The following is a 17,390-nucleotide window of genomic DNA, read 5'->3' as shown; positions in this document are numbered from 1 at the left end:
GCACGTGAAAACCTGAGCATTGATGGCCATAAGGTATTGCAAAGCATTTCTAATCAATGTTGTCAATTGATTTGTTTTTCTCAGTTTCAGTGGCGAGTGTTGCCGTCTTGATTTACCCTTATTCAAGTTAGCAGGGCTTTTGAAAGTGCCAGTTAATTTTAGCAGCCTGCCGGTTTCCCCGATGTGTTTATATTTACTAACCTCCATCTACATGCCTTTTAAGGTTTCGGTTTCTCTTTTTAGACACGTTTGTATTTATATGAAGCATGATAAATCTCTCCCATTCCAACAGCCCCGTCAGACCTCATTTGATCTCTGAGTCCCCACATCCCTTAACCCACACAGAAAGCAGCCCCCTTCCTGCAAGGCTGCTCTGAGCCTGGGTCCTGCCCCTTTCTGCCTCCTGTTTTCCCATCGCCATGGCGATGCAGCCTGTGACAGCACAGCCACCCAGCCAGGAGAAAGTCCCTGCCAGGTAGAATTACTAACTAAACAAATTGGCCTGGTGACAGGGTGCCAGGAAGTGGTTCCCAAAGTTCTGCGGTTCTCCTTTCCACGCCGTCAAGTTACAGGTAGCAGGGCCAACAGCACAGGGACACTGACAGGGTGGCTCTTTTAAAGACACAACGGACATGTGACTCTTTGGGGACACAGCCTGTGGCTCAGATCAATACCCACCCCTCCAATGCGCTAGGCTGGGGTTGGGAACCTGCGAGGATTAGTGCTCTGCAGACACCCTGTCCTGGGCCCCCATCAGCTTGGTCTTGGTGAATAATGAACAGCAGAGGGCAGAGTCCCCAGTGAGGACTGGGCGGTGGGGGGAGCCAGGGGCCCGAGGTGGGGGGTTAGAGGTAGGGCGGGGAGATGCTCCATGCTCTCCTATGTGGGCTGAAGAGTAATCAGCTTTCAGGAACTCTGAGGCAGCCACTCGCAGGCCAATTTCTTTCAAAAAATAAGATAATTGGTGCACGGTTCTTTCTGTGGTTTCTAAAATCATGAAATGGCCAATGCGACCATCTGAGAAGAGGCTCCTAAGTTTTGCTTTTCTCAATATCACTGTGTCTTTTGTTTGTATTTGTTTCCCGTGATGTATTTGATTTTGGCTAAAGGAACGCTGATTAGTCTCTAAGGGGACATAAAAAAAAATGGAACACATTAATATTTGATAAGGAAATAAATGGACATTTTCATTTAAAGACGTCAGTGATTGTTTTTAGATGGGCAATCTACAAAGATTTTCTAAATGCAAAAATTATATGGTGACATCTCAGTATTAATCACTTATTTTGTTACCTGGGTAAAGATAAACTGAGCATAACTGATGAACGACACGGTTAGTTGGGGAATTATAGCTATCTTCCTTGTCCAATTTTTTGCGACATGTCTTAGTCACTTTTCCTGCAAAAAGCAATTGAGCCCTGTGTGAATTGTCACTTTATGTCACATGTGTGCATATCCCTGTGTTCTTATCAACTTTCTAATCCTATTTGATTTAAGGTTGTAAACCCCAGCCCCAAACTATCACATCAACAAAACCCTGGCTGAAGAGGATCAGGCACCTTTCAATGATGTTTTAAAATAATATTAATTGGCCACTTCATCTTGACAATTGGTGAGTAGTTTTTGGAATGTATTCTGTAGAATTATAGGTACTAGTGATTTTTTTTTTTTACAGCAATTCTTCTCATGCCTGAAAATTGCTTTTGCTACCGTTTCCCATTTATGTTAAAGAACTCAAGTGACTTTAACTTCCCTTAGAAGTTGTTTCTAGGCTACAGCAATCACAGTAAAAATACAAACAAACAAAAAACACTAAAGTCAACTTCATTTTCCTTTTCTGAATTGAACACAGTGAATTCACTCTTTCCAGCGAGTCTTTCCCTCTCTGTGGGGATCCTGTGGGTTTGCCCTAATCAAGATGCTGAGCCTAGATGTCAAACCTGGTTATTGTCTGGGGGAAATGGCCTTTTAAAATATTGACTTCCCCCAAACCATGTCAGGGCTTTCGATGGTGCAAAACTGACATGCCTATAAAGAAAGGAGCCCTCAACAGAAATGTCTCTGCCAGGTCTCGACGACCTGTCCTATCAGTGCAGGTGAGAGACACAGAAAGGGCCATTGAACATACTGATAGTTGCCAAATCCTCATGGATACAACTTACACACCTGTTTCCTAGCAACTAGGAAAAACCCATCTCTATTCTGCTTTCCTGTATAAGATATGTATACAGAAAATAAAAATATAGGATGAAGTAGAAAATGGATAGGCCATAAGCGTTGCCCGTCACAGCCCTTATGAAGGACTTGCTCTTGTGACAGGAATGAGGATTTCTGGGAAGCATTTCATTTGGGCTGTGGCCTCCAGAGGTGGCCTCTCAGATCAGCGTTCACAGACAGAGTGTCCTAGGAATGGCATGTCCTGCTCGCTTTCAAACAAATGGCAGAGCTCCGACCTCCTGGACAAGCTTTCAAACAAATGGAGCGCTCCGACCTCCTGGACAAGCCAGGTCCCCAGCTGGGCTGTGCCTGAGGCAGGTGCCACCTGGGCAGGAGCCGGCCTGGGAGTGGAAAGGGAAGGCCAAGGCTCCAAACACTGAGAAAAAAAGGGGCCTTCGAAGGGCCACAGGACTTGCACAAACCTCTACTCATCCCCCACTTTCCCCCACTCCCCAACTCCCGAGTCCGCACACAGACAACTCTGGCTGAACGTTTAAGCAACCCAGAGCTGACTCTGCTCAGACCCTGAAAGTTAAGGGTGTACTAAGAAGGTTCACATGTCTGTCTCGGTGTTAATCATTGCATGTCACTCTTGGGGAATGCCATGTTCATGTAAAAACACATTTCCATAAAACCCCTGCCTCCCATGGCCTATGTCTGAGCACCCGGAAAAGAGGATCCCCGAGGCTAATTTATCTGTGGCTTAGAGTTCTCGAAGGCTATTAACAATATGCTGCTTGGGATTCTTCGAAATCTGTGGTATCTGCTTGAATTGGCATTGTGGTGGAAATGACAAAAGAAATCCCACAGGAGCCATTTAGTAGCAGTTTGTTCTGACCAGAGTGCCCAGTGGTTTAGCTGTCCTTGTCCTGTTGCCTGTAGCCTGGGTGCAAGTTCAAGGTGTGCTGCCCACACGGGATGTGCTGCCGGGTGGCTGGTCCCTTGCAAGCGTGACAGGTGTGTGTACACGACGGCGTGTCCTTCACAAGGCCTCCGTGGGTGCTCTCGTTTCTGCTTCTGCGACAGAGGTGGCCAGGAACCTCCAGGTATGAAGACCTTGAGAAGCAATCCTGTACATTAAACAAAGAAATGGCTCTAACTGGTTTGGCTCAGTGGATAGAGCGTCGGCCTGCGGACTGAAGGGTCCCGGGTTTGATTCCGGTCAAGAGCATGTACCTTGGTTGTGGGCACATCCCCAGTAGGGGATATGCAGGAGGCAGCTGATTGATGTTTCTCTTTCATCGATGTTTCTAACTCTCTCTCCCTCTCCCTTCCTCTCTGTAAAAAAATCAATAAAATATATATTAAAAAAACAAAACAACACAAAAACAAAACAAAGAAATGGGTTAGAGAAGCCAAAATGGCAGGAAGGAGGTTGTTTGAAAATGGCAAATAATCTTTTTTCGAGAAAGAAAGGGACGTGAGCAGGAGAAATGTCAGCCATGACACTTGTCATCACAATGAAGATACCTTTTGTAAAACAAATGTCCCCTCATGTGGCAGAGACAACAGACCCACAGCTCTTCCCAGCATCATCGTTTACAATGCCTTTTCCAGTTTCCAGAATATGTGCTGGCTTTTAACCGTATAATTTGGAGTACATAAATGGCCTCTCGGTAGGTTGCCCTAAGTGGAACTATTATATAATTGTGACGATCTGCACACAGTGTTATTAAGTGCTTAAAGAAGGCAGGTAACTCTGATGAGGTTTTCAGGGAAGAGCCTCTTTTCCAGTCTTACTCAGAACAATTTGAGGATGACCTTTCCCTCCAGGACACGGAAGCCGTGTTCTGCTTCGGGAGGCTGGGCCCTGCTTGGCTGGGTGTCAGATTCTGTACTTTCCAGGCTGAGACATGGGCCTTGCAGCTTTCAAAGTTAATCATTTACTGGCTCTGAAGTCTTGAGGGCATTTCAGTGGAGCTACAAATATGCCATTGCTCTAAGTCATCTTCCTTGTAATTTCCTGTTTTATCCCCAAAATCTAGTGAGAAATGTCATTCTAATGGGACAGGGGTCTGGTGAGATGGAGACAACCTGCACCTTTTATTTGGGTTAAATAAGAGAGAATGTGGGTTAAATAAGCTGGATAAAAGGGAAGTTGACTACACTCCTGCTGAATACTTAATTTGCACATTAAAAGCTGATCATTAATCCTATATTTTAATTCTATAAATGCCAGGAGCTGTTATTTCCTGGAATCTGACAGATCTAGGGATAAACTAAACTATTCTGCGGCAAAGCCCAGGAATGACCAGGCAGATAATTCCTGTCTCTAAATGAGAGATCACTACATCAGGCTTCAAGAACCAAATTGTACCAGATTAAGCTAAGGGGAAGAATCCTAGAACAGACTATAACTAAGGTAGAGTTCTAATCAGGAGAACGTTATTAAAATCTAATTGTGAGTATATATATATGAAGACACACACATTTTAAGTGTTGCAATGTGTCTGTAGTTTCATTGCAACGAAATCAAGACAAGGCTTCAAGTGGCCAAAGGAGCACTGATTTGTCCTCTTCCATGTTTGAGAAAACCCAGGGAACAGAGATCCAGCTAAGACGCCTCACACAGAGCTCGCCCAAGGATGTTTTCAATGACTCTAGCGTAAATCAGTATGACCAGCAACACTTTACCCAATTTGGAAAAACCAACAAATCAGATAAATAAAAAAGATGTATTTAGGACCAAAGTGTAGTTTCTATCAAGATGGCTTCCTGAGCTCTACAGGCCTGGTCATGAAGCTCTGAGAGCTGGGATTTGATAATAACACTGGAAAGGGTGGGCAGCTTGCCACCCCGGTGCCAACAATGTCCTCCTTACGCTGATTCACTTCAAGTTTCATACAAACAGCTGTTTGAAATGGTTTGCTCATAAAGGTACACACGGCTTTCAGAACAACAATCTCCTAACACCATGACAAAAAAAGCGAAGGAAAAACAAAGGCGAACCAGTGACAAGAAATTAGGTTGTTGATTTTGTGTTCAAGTAGTACATTGGCATCTTAAACCGACTTTTAAAATGGGGCAGTCTTTGCCCTAGCTGGTTTGGCTCAGTGGATAGAGCGTAGGCCTGTGGACTGAAGGGTCCCAGGTTCGATTCCGGTTAAGGGCACATGCCCTGGTTGCAGGCTTGACCCTCAGTGGGGGGGGCGTGCAGGAGGCAGCTGACCAGTGATTCTCTTCGTTGATGTTTCTGTCTTTCTCTCCCTCTCCCTTCCTCTCTGAAATCAATAAAAAAATGTTTTAAAAAAATAAAAAATAACATGTAGTAGTCTTCAGTAAAGTTGTTTATGCACTGATGATGTGCTAAGTGCACGCTGTCCTCCTGAGAACATGAGAGCAAAATGTAGCCAACCCCCCTCCCACACACATACACATATTTGATTTTATATTCTTCTAAATTTCATCAGAATTTGGGGATCTTTCCAGGAGAAACTTGAAAGAAAATGTGTCCGTTTGTTGGTGCTTCAGTCACCCGCGTGTGTGACAGTCAGGGCCGTGACTGTCTGTCACACCGAGCCTCAGAGATAAAGCCTGGTGCCCATGGGGCTGTGCTCCGTTTCCTGGCAGAAAGTGGAACCTATGTCCTTGGCCCGTGGGGGAGGGGCAGCAGGCCTGCTGGTGCTCATTCTTCACTCCCCCTCCGAGCAGTTCAGAAACTCCTGGAAACTCCTCTCCACTTCCTGTTCTGCAGCTCAAGGGCTCACGTGGGGCAAGTAGAAGAGGAGCTTTGCGATCCATCTGGGAGACCTGGAGCCCCAGTCTAAATTCTGTGTCAACACACTACCTTTGGTCTGTTTTTCCTTATCCAGACATAAGCGTGGGGAAGCAAAGTTCTGGGGTGTTTCTGTCTTGCAAGGGATTCCTTTACACTCCTCAATTAGGAAAATGTGTCAATTTCTAAAATCTGAAGTCCAAACCACAATCAAGGACGGGTAAGTGGAAAAAGAGAGACTCTGAAAGGGCTCTCCTGGCTCTGACTTGAAAAGAGGAAGGCGCTTTCTCAGCCAGGCTGAGTGAGGGCGCCCAGCAGAGGCAGCCAGCACTCCTGCCCGGCCTTTGGAAGGAGAGCCAGCCGGTGGGTGGGACCCAGTAAGAGGATCCTCCTCTCCCTGCCCTGAGCCCAGACTCCCAAAGGCCTGGAAACCCAGCAGAGCCGCCCAGACAATGCAAAGTATCCCCATTCCCCACCTCTCCTCACTCTCTCTCTCTCTCTCTCTCTCTCTCTCTCTCTCTCTCAAGACAAGATTTCAGTTTTGAAAGAAACACAAATAAAGCACCGGCTCAATAATTAAAGTCTGCTGTTGCAGGCCAGAGTGCGAAGATTAATCGAAAATAGTTATGCAGCATTGTCCAAGCTCCCATGGAAATATTGAGTGTTGTTCCCAGAGAAAAGGCGGTTACTTTTTAGCGTTTTCAGAAAACTGAATTTGTATCCATTGCCCGAATGCTAGGCACATCTGCTTATCTGGACCTCTCGGGGGCTGCTGTTGTGAGGTTTGTACAACTCACTTCCTGTCCTCCCACTTACACAACAGGATATTTAAATAACAAAGGCAACTCCCGAGAAGCCAGCCAAAAGGGGCTGCTCCTCACTTCACATGTGCCATTCTTCATTCCTTCATCCCCTCTTGATGGGTTCTGAGGTGCGGAAATAATTGGCAAACACAAGGACATTTTGGAGTACGGACAAAAACAGGGACCTGTGTTTATCCTGGGCCGCTGTGTGTTGCAAGGGGCCGTTTGTCTCCCAGAGGGAAAGCCGCTTTGGCCCCATTGCTTGCGGTGTTCCGAGGTCCACTCTGAGCTCTAGGTAAGCACACACATGGAGGCACATTTGGGCGGATGTTCGAGGCCTGCCCCAGTCCACCATGACACTTACCATATTTAACAACTTCTAGGCCTTCTCATTCACTTCTTAAAATACACAGCGTGGGTTTTAAGCTCATAGTGATATAAGGTAATTTCAAATGTACACCAAATACCTGAGTTAAAGAAAATCTTTTCTAGTAAATTAACATGCTTTCTGGATCATTGTTTCCTGGTTTGGAAATCTGAACTAAAAGGAGATCTTCCCTGTTTTACTGCTTCCTTCATAGTAACATTACTGCAGGTGTATTATAAATGATTTCACCACAGCTATTGTCTTGCCATAGGTAACCAGGTGGTGCCTATGAAACTAAAGGATTGAGTATTTTTCTGACTATGCCCGAGGTGTCCGTGTGAATGGTGTTAGCCCATGCACACACATTATGAGGATCAAAGCTGTGTGCCAAGGACTATATTCAACTTGGAAACCAAGAACACGTTTACACAAAGGGAACTTAATTCTGTAAAGAAGAATTCCAACTTTGAAAACACCAAGGAGTTTCAAGTATCTTCACTCATCACTGGAAAATTACAAATGTCTTACATCTGTATTTATAGATTTAACAGAAGTATTTCAAACAAATTATCACATTTTAACCTATGCAATACAACACTTTGTTAACTGATGGTTTTTTTAATGTGTGAAATTAAATATGCTTTTGTGATGGAAGAAGTGAGACTATATGGGGATAAAAATAAAACACTGATCCCCCATCACACAAGACAACCACGATACACATTTTGTTCCATATTTTTTTAAAAAATAAATGCAATATTTTTTGTTTTCATAATTATTTTTATACTTACATATGATATTTTAAATCTGAATCATAGACTTCTACTGTGGGAGGTTTTATTTAGTTCTGGCCTCTCCTTTCTCAGATGCACTATCTAATGCTCAGAGAAGTTAAGTTACTTGCCAAAGGTCACAGAGCCACTCATGGCAAAGTCAGGGTGAGAAGCTATTCCTCCCATTTCTCTCCTCCAGATGCCATGCTGTCCCTCCTCACAACTGTGACATTGGCCCTTTCCAAATGACCAGACACCTAGGGAGTTGGGCAGACTTGAGAAAAAATAACTTGTAATATAATTGAATACCTACGAACAAGCATTGTCTTTCAGGCCATTACATTCCCTTTTGTGCATAACAGACAAAGACCATTGTTCAAGACTGCCATTTTTAAAAATAACAGTTTTCCTGAGATATAATTTACATACCACACAACTCACCTAACTGAACTGTACAATTTACTGGTGCTGAGCATATACACAATATTGTGCAACCGTCACCTCTGTCTTGTTCCAAAGCATTTTTATCACCCACATCCATGAGCAGTCACTCCCCATTTCCCCCGTTTTCCTGCCCCTGGCAACCACTCATCTGCTTTGTGTCTCTGTAGATTTCCTGTTCTGGACATGTCATGTAAATACAGTCGTACAACAGGTGGCCTTTACATAGCATACTGCTCTCAGAGGCTCATCCGTGCTGTAATGTGTACCAGTACTTCACCCCTCTTTAGGGCTGAATGGTTCTCCATTGTGTGCATAGACCATTCATCAGTGGGTGGATGTCTGGTTGTTTCTACTTTGAGGCTCTTATGAATAATGTTGCTATGAATATCCAAGTATAAGTGTGCATGTGGGTGTACGTATTTACTTCTCTTGGGTGTTTACCTAGGTCTGGAATTTCTTGGTTACATGGTAACTCGGTGTTTAATCTTTTGAGGACCTGCCTCTTTTCCAAAGTGGTTGCATCATTTGACATTCCCACCAGCAATGTATAAGGATTTCACCGCCTCCTTGCCAACACGTGTTATTATCTGTCTTTTGATTCTAACCATCCTAGTGGCTATGACATGCCATCTTACTGTGGTTTTGATTTGCAGTTCCCTAATGGTGAATGATGTTGAGTGTCTTTTCATGTATTTATTGGCCATTTGCATACCTTCTGTGGATCCTTTATCTTCTAGTCATATCCTTTGCCCATTTTTAAAAGAGGGTTATTTGTTTTTAAATTATTTGTAAGAATTGTAAAAGTTCCTTCGATATACTAGATAGAAGTCCCTTATCAGAGATGACATATGATTTGCAAATACTTTCTCCCATTCTGTGAGTTCTTTTCACTTTCTTGAAAGTGTCCTTTGAAGCACAGAAGTTTTTCATTTTGATTGGATCAAATTAATCTGCTTTCTTTTGTGCTTTTGGTGTGATAGCCAAGAAGTCTCTGCCTAACCCAAGTTTGTAATGATTTGCTAATTATTTTCTTCTAAGAATTTTATATTTTGCCCTCACACTTAAGTCTGTGGTCTATTTTGAGTTGATTTTGGGGTATGTTGTGAGTTGATTTTGGGGTATGTTGTGAGGAAGGGGTCCAACTGCATTCTTTTGAATGTGCAGATCCACTTGTCCCACTATCATTTGTTGAAAAGACCCTGTCATTTATAACGTGGCTTTTAGATGATTTTAACAAAGGGTAAAAGGAAGAGAATGTGGGTCAGAAGTAGGAATGGTACCACAGCTGTCACACACTATTACTGTATGAATATAGCTCAGTTTTAAACCCCGGCTTAGAGCCCACTTCTCATTTATTTTCATTCCTAATATGTCTTAATTCCTTTTGCAGTGTGTTATTTTCCATTTACTGCTTTTTAAACACATTTTTGTTAGTTTTAATAAATTTTTCTTTTTGCGATTTCTTTCCTAGTTTTTACTCAGGCGTCTTGAACACATATATTCCTTCTGCCAATACCCAGTGTAATAAACTCCTCTCCCTCCCACCCAGCACAGCAAGAATCTGACCAGGCTTTTTCTGTCTCCCTTAGTCTTGACATTTAGGGGGAATACTATTCCTGATAGCTATTATTAAACTTTTATGCCGGCCGGCGTGGCTCAGTGGATGAGCGCCAACTTATGAAACAGGAGGTCACGGTTCGATTCCGGTCAGGGCACATGCCCAGGTTGGAGGCTCGACCCCTATTGGGGGGTGTGCAGGAGGCAGCCGATCAATGATTCTCTCTCTTCATTGATGTTTATACCTCTCTCTCCCTGTCCCTTCCTCTCTGAAATCAATAAAAAACAAAACAAAACAAAATCCAAAAAACTTTTACAACCAACACTTATTAAAATGTAACAATATGTTTTCCTGGTTTCTTTCATCACCTGTTTCTTCTGTCCCTTTTCTTTTAAAATTTATTCTTTAGTTCCAATTTCCTTTAGTCTGAGGCACGGAAGAATGCCAGGCCCCGAGACTGGTGAAAATAGAAGGTTCCAATTCTACATTCTGAGGGGATTTTCATAAGTGAGGCAGCAGACCTAAAGCAAGATCTATCACCTAGAATTAGCAACAGAGGACAGGAGGGCAGCTGCTGGGACAGGTCCCGATAACTTATGATTCCCAGAGCACTCAGAATGGGCCTTGCAACCCCTGGTCCAGTCCTGCTCCACTCACATGGGCTGGTGCTCCCCACATGTCCACGAATGAGCACCCTGAGCATGAATGGATTTGTATGTTGAGCACAAAGGGCTGAGGGTGGTGTCCCAGAGGACTGGCTGTCATTCCCAGCATCGTCTGTCTTTTCCATTTCGTCTGAACCTTCGCGTCGGTAAACGTGCCCACAACTCTCTTGCCTTCAAACAAACAACAAGGGCAGGAAGACCTCTGCCTTCACCTGAGACCCTCCCGAGTAGGGACTGAAGCTCAGGCTGGTGTCACTGTTCCCCACGGCTCATCCCCCTTTCCTCTGAAGCTTCTCTCCGGAGGTCCCACAACAGCCTGTTACCGAGTCCGATGGATGTGCAGCCGTACCTGACACCCTGGGCCACTCTGTCTTCTTCAGGTGAACGGTCCCACCTGAAGGGGCAGAGCCCCGGTGGCCTGCCTTGGCTGTCTCAGTCTCCATCGGGGCTGCCCTCCCTTTGGCCAAGCCGGTGACACGCAGGACTCTGGTCTGCAGGCTCAGTGTACCTTACCTCCCAGCTGATTTCTCCACCACCATGCCCTTCTCCCACTGAACCAGAGGACTCCAAAAACCTCTCTGAGCACGTCCTTTTCTTGCTGAAAACATTACGGTGGCTGCCAGTTGCCTTAACATTTGATGACAGGTTGTGTGAACATCACACTGCCAGAGGCAACTCCTTTTAGTACAAGGGGCCGATGGATTTCAGGAACTACACCCTTAGATGCACAATTCTTAAAAACACTCTGAATTCAAAATGACTCCACTTCTCACTGACCACACCATCCAGGAAACAACTTTGCTCTGGTTTAACATTTTTAAATGGAGTTAGTAGTTCTGAGCCATTGCACTTTGTATTGTGAGCAGAACTAAAATACAATAAATGAGAAAGTACTTTGAGATGCAGTGTGTGTGATTATTACAATTCCATAGGACAATCCCTCTACTCCTATTTCAGAAAGGATACAATGGTCCTCTGTTCCCATCCCAGCTGGTGTGGGGGACACACAGACACAAACAACTGTGTCTTGGTCACTGGGAGAGTTGACATTTCACCATTAATGCCCTCCTTTTAGTGTGTGTGTGTGTGTGTGTGTGTGTGTGTGTGTGTGTGCGTGTGTGTGTGTGTGTGTTTGACATGTAAATGATCACCTATCATTGTTCCTGCCTTCACATCCATGGCATTCTCTATGTTATCTTTGACTTAGACAATAGGTTCTCCACCCACAAAAGAGGGGAGCAGTTTTATGAGTGTACCCTGATCAGACGAAACTCCCATCAGTTTGGAGAGAATTATTTGTGCGGTCTTCACAGAAGAGAATTTGTTTTCTACATGGTTTCTATGTTTTCTCAGGGCATTAGATAACCCATTTCCCCCAGCCCCCTTACACAGCTGTCCCATGTTTACTCTGTTTAGTTAATCAAACCCCAGTGGCCTGGATGAGTGGGATGTTTGCACCATTAACTTCCCTGCAATTCTGCAGGGCCAGGGGGAGAGGCAATTCTGCACAAAAATGAGGAATTGGGGAGAGGGGGGAACACTCCTCCCTGGAAATGATGCTGCCCCAGTCCTTCCAGAGCAGAGCTCGCCCTGAAACCCTTTCTGTGCTCTCATTGACCCTGAGAACCGCCCATCTAAAATTTTAACATGAGGGTACATGTGAGCACGCCGTTGCCTTTGGAAATAAGATGATATTTCTGGGCTTTGAAAACATAGCAGTCCTCCACGTAACGCTTCACAAGTAGGGCTTTTTAAAATGGGGCTTTTGTATTGTTCCAAGGAAATGTTTCCTACTATTACAAATATCAGTGAAATATTTCCTAAAGAACATAAGGCCTAGAATGGAAACTTCTTATCAGTTTGCCTAAAAGTCACTTCTCCGCTCCATTTAGGTTAAGTTCCAAAATAAACAACTGGATAAACAGCAACTGAAATTAAAGAAAAATAACAGAGGTGTGGGGGAGGGGCCGGAAAGTGGGACATTGTTTCTCCCTCCTGCAAGTTTGGAGTGTTTATGCTGTGGGAAAAAGGGGCATGCCGGAAACGACTTCATTTTAAGGATGCCTTTATTTTGACCAACACCTTTCATTTACTCGGAAGCAAGTTATACTAACAACGATACTACCGGCTCTTCCCGTGGGCCCTACTTCCACAGGGAGGCCTGAGTGGCCGCTCTCTGCTCCGAATTTCCTTGCTCTCATTCATCCATGCACCACTTTGTTTAAACAGAGTTTGGTGCTTAGTGGACGATTGTATTGCATTGTAACTTACAGTGTAACACATTCTTTCTGTATTTATTTCACAGAACGACTTTCTAAAAGCGAAAGGGTTTGAACCGAAGGAAATAAAGAAATAGAAGTGGCCATCCCGAACCTCCGAGGCTGGTGTCTCTAAGACACCTCAATATCCACACCGCAGAAGTTTCTGCAGACCCAGGCTGTCGGAGGTCTCACTGGTGCCAGGAGGCCGGTTAGCTTTGCAGTTTCTCAGGGCAAAACAGGTGCTGACCCAACCCGGACTGCGAGGGTCAGTGACCACAAGAATGGAGCTGAATCACAGTCACCGTTCACATCGGCACTGGGAATGCAGATGGGGTCTTGAATGCAGCTCTGACACCTGTGATTTTGGGGTGTGACCACGAGATGTGACAAGGCTGGACCATACCAATGGCATCCCATGTAAACAAACACGTTTCTTCAAATCAATGACAAAAATACGAATGGTTCTAGAAATGCCCTCATTTTAAGAGTGCCAATACAAATTGGGATGACATTTCTGATGCCTTCAGGTATTTTTAAACAATGTATTAAATTAACACATAATTTTATAATTTGATTACATCAGCAATTATATGGTGAGGAAGAACTTGTATATTATGAAAAGAACTTGCAAGGCCCTGGCTGGGTAGCTCAGTTGGTTAGAGTGTCGTCCCAGTATGCCAAGGTTGTGGGGGTTCGATACCCATTCAGGGCACACACAGAATCTATCAATGAATGCATAAATAAATGGAACAACAAATCGATGTGTTTTTTCCCCCTCTCTCAAATCAATCAATAAAAAAGTACTTTGTTTGCCCATACAAAAAATACTATTAAAACAATTTTAAGTAATTTCGCCTTTTTATTTTTCTTGTTCATAATAACTGTGATTCCTACTTTGTAGATATGGTAATTAATGTAAATGCTTACTAAATTCTAGGCTGATAGTTTGCCTCCAAATCACAGTGAGGAACACTGTCTGAATATGTTTGTTTGGTAAAAATATTGTTGGGAATATAGTGCATTACATTCCACAGTCTCTCCCGCCCCCCCTTTTTTTTTTAGAAATTATAGGAGAAATTTCACTTAGATATCATTACTGGGACATAATGCTTTTCTTTGGAAGGATGCACTTCTCAAATCTGGTAAAGAATAGTGTTTCCCTCTTTGCTTTGGATGTTAGGAAGCTCAGAGGAAATTCCAGCACCTCTAACAACACAGCACCACTGGCTGTGCATCAGTGTGCACTTGTCTCAAACTTCTTCGTGACCCCGGCTTCTTTACTTTCTTCTCTTACTTTTTCTGACTAATTCCTCCCACTGCTGTGCTGTCCTTTGGTATTTTATATGTTTTTAAAACCAGCTCAAATCCTTTGAGAAAGTAAAAAAGATATTCATAAAGATTCTCTGTCCCCAGTTAGCAGGGTTTCCTGCACAAATATGTCCCACACATCATGGGGACAGAAAACTGACAGTGCTTTGTGGTAAGTGACAAATGTGAAAGTCGGAGGATGTGACCTGCCCAGGGAAGACCAACACCACACAGATGATAACTGGGTACAGGAGTTCATGTTCCTGGTCCTGTTATGAGAAAACTCGGACTGGGCTTTTCGTCCTTCTAGAAAATCACCTTCATTCAACTGAGGCCGTGGTGTTCTGGGCCGGTGATGTGGTCCAGGGGGTTGCATCCAGGGCTGCTGGCTTCACACCCTGCCCCTGGCACGTGCCCGCCTTGCTTTTAAAACTAGCACTTCACCTAGGGCCTGGTGTGGAGCAGTATATGTGGAAAGAATGAACGAATGAGGCAAAGGTATGACATATTAGAATTTTAAAATTTGGTTAGCTTTCAATGGTGACTGCCTATGTGAAATATTTAAAATTTTTTCATTCTATTGAATGTTTTTGCAATCTAATATTGTTTTCCCACATTCCCCATGTAATTGTCACAATTACATACCCCACCCCACCCCCCCAAAAAAAAAAGAAAAGAAAAAGAAAAAAGGGAACTCATGGACATGGACAAGTTTGGTGATTGCAGGTGTGTGTGTGTGTGTGTGTGTGAGGGGGATGGTGGTGGAAGGGAGCATAGAGGGGATAAATGGTGATGGAAAAAATAAAATAAAATAATTTTTCTAAATAAAAAAATTAGCAATAAAAATGGCATTGCTTTTTATTTGCAAAACTCCTTCACATCTGGCTTTAAAAATAAAAAGCAAAACAAAAGCACACACCAGTGCACCTTTTAGGGGTTCAGCAGCTCAAACTGTTTGTCTTTCTCAAAAATCCCATCATGGCCCACCGAAAATGGAATTTCTGAAAGAGACAACCAGTTTGACATATCTTTATAAACCCCCTTCACCCATTCTACAATTGAAGGCCTGCCCATAGCACAGCAGTGGGGTCCCAGGGACGCTCACCCGTGCTGGTTCTGTCCCCAGGAAGGTAAATTCTCTTAACCAAGGCTTTTTCCTGGAGCCAGAAGCGTGGGGCCACCTGAGTGCCCAGCCACATGAATTAACCCAGCTTATGAGGTTCATACATCCAATTCCCCATGCCTTTTTATTTATTTCAATTTTTATTTCTCTGATTTAAATATGCTTTTTCCAATGTTGGGGGAAACAGTTTGGTTAAAAGTCATAAATAAGCTATGAAAATACTGGCCAGGGAGTACTTAATTAAAACCCAGCTGCTGGTCTGCTCCCTGCCAACCTGCTGCCCTGGCCTCCTTTTGGGAAGATGGGCCTTCTTCATTTTCTTCTGAAACTTATTCATATGGAGGCAGGGACAAGCAAAGACAGCTGGGTAACAAGATCATCCTAGGCAACAGAAGACAAATTCATGAGGTTGTTTTTGTTGAGATTACAGTCACTTCCTTAATTTATTTGGCAAAGCTATTGCCTCCATTATCTATCACCTCGAGGCCAAATCGAACCTCACTACACGCTACAGCAGGGATGAACTTAGAAAACACGCTGAGTGAAATGAGCCGACACAACAGGACAAATACTGTCTGATCCCATTTATACATGGTCCCTGGAGCAAATTCATAAAGATAGAGGTAGAGGGTGGTGGCCTGGGGCTGGGAGCAAGGGAACGGAGTTCAATAGGTATGCGTTCAGTTCTACAAGATGGAAAGACTTTGGAGATGGTGGTGATGATGCTGAATGTACTTAACATTACGGAACTATATGCTTAAAATTATAAAAATAGCCAATTTCATGTTATGAATATTTTACCACAATAAAACTGTCACCAAAAAAAGTACCTAGTCTCCCTTATCAAGAAAACATCTTGATTCCTTAATTATGACAACCACTTCCTCATATCCTGACCATGTCTTTCCCTGCTATTCTGATTCTAACACCATAGAAAGTTCTAAACGCCAAATTCTACTTCCAGTGGTACTAAGTGATGTTCAAGTGGGACCTCACCAAAAGGTCTTTGAGTGTCCCCCCTGCCCCCAGTTTCATTACTAGCGTGCCCTGCCCACCCACAGGGAAGGAGGTATTGCTGGTTCCCTAATTTTAATTTCTGTTCTCTTAGAAAAGTTAGCATCATCTGCACAGGTCACCAATTGGTTATGCATGGTGAAACAGAATGAGATTTGGGGGCAGAAAAAGTCAATGGTTTTGCTGTTGTGAGAACATGGGATGTTAATAGGTCACAACTCAATGATTAAGTAATTAGCTACTGTAGGATTATAGGAAAAGGTAGTAAACAGACCCCCTCTTCCCTCCTGGGGAAATCTTTCAAATATAGTTCCTTGTTGAATGTGTTTCTCCTTAAATGAATTCTGCTCTACAGCCTCGTTCCTTTATTCTTCTGACCAGAATGAACACATCTGTGGAATTCGCTGTGAGCTATTCTGCAGCCAGCTGTTGCTAAGTCTTTTATTCCGGTTGAAATTAGGAACAGATTCAAGGACCCTCTACCTACTGTGAAGGCCTGATGGAGTTACCTAAAACTGCAAATGGTGAGACAACGTGGACTGTTCATATAGTTTCTACAACACTTTTGCCTCACTTGCGAATCTACACTTACTCGGCGTTATCTTTGCTATTAACCAAAAATAGATGCAGAGCCATCAGTGAAAGAAAATCTGTGTTGCCATAATAATAGTTCTGCGGGTCATTGTGGAGGTGTCCTCTGAGCAGAAAGCAAGGACAATTGTTAAAAAAGCTGGTTTCCTGGGCAAGTTGTTCAATTTTCGGCCACGAGGAAAAATGAGTAAGGCATTCTCTGTGTCACACCCGTGGGTACGTTTGCACACGATCTCGAAGGGATGCTTTGCTGACTATTAAACTGTTCAAAAATTCAGGTACAGCTGCCTGTTGAAGCGTCTTCAGACTCGGACACGGCGGAGAGAAGAAATCTTCATAAAAGTGTTTCAAGCAACATGGAGGTCCTCACCGTGACCAAACAAGCCTAAAGCTCAGCCAAGTTGACCTTAAATTATCCTACGTGGGAGAGAGTTGCCGGGTCAGACATGGGAGAACCTGGGTGCAGATCCCACTAGAGCTAAGTGTGTGTGCGTGTTTATAAGAAAATGACTAGAGTACTCATCACCCTCAACAGCATGAAAATTTAGGAA

The 17,390-nt window shown here is 43.7% G+C and overlaps 1 long non-coding RNA gene across 1 annotated transcript; it reads left to right on the top strand.

Annotated features, from left to right (window-relative positions):
- Positions 1–502: 502 nt before the first annotated feature.
- Positions 503–13,303, top strand: LOC129150999 (uncharacterized). The gene is made up of 3 exons (XR_008557800.1): positions 503–572; positions 1,498–1,612; positions 12,848–13,303. It is a non-coding gene; the product is annotated as an uncharacterized LOC129150999 (long non-coding RNA).
- The last annotated feature ends 4,087 nt before the right edge of the window (positions 13,304–17,390 follow it).

Source organism: Eptesicus fuscus, chromosome 12, assembly GCF_027574615.1.
Source record: "Eptesicus fuscus isolate TK198812 chromosome 12, DD_ASM_mEF_20220401, whole genome shotgun sequence".
Classification (NCBI taxonomy): Eukaryota; Metazoa; Chordata; class Mammalia; order Chiroptera; family Vespertilionidae; genus Eptesicus; species Eptesicus fuscus.
Note: the sequence above shows the minus strand (reverse complement) of the source record. Positions and strands in the feature narration are given on the sequence as shown.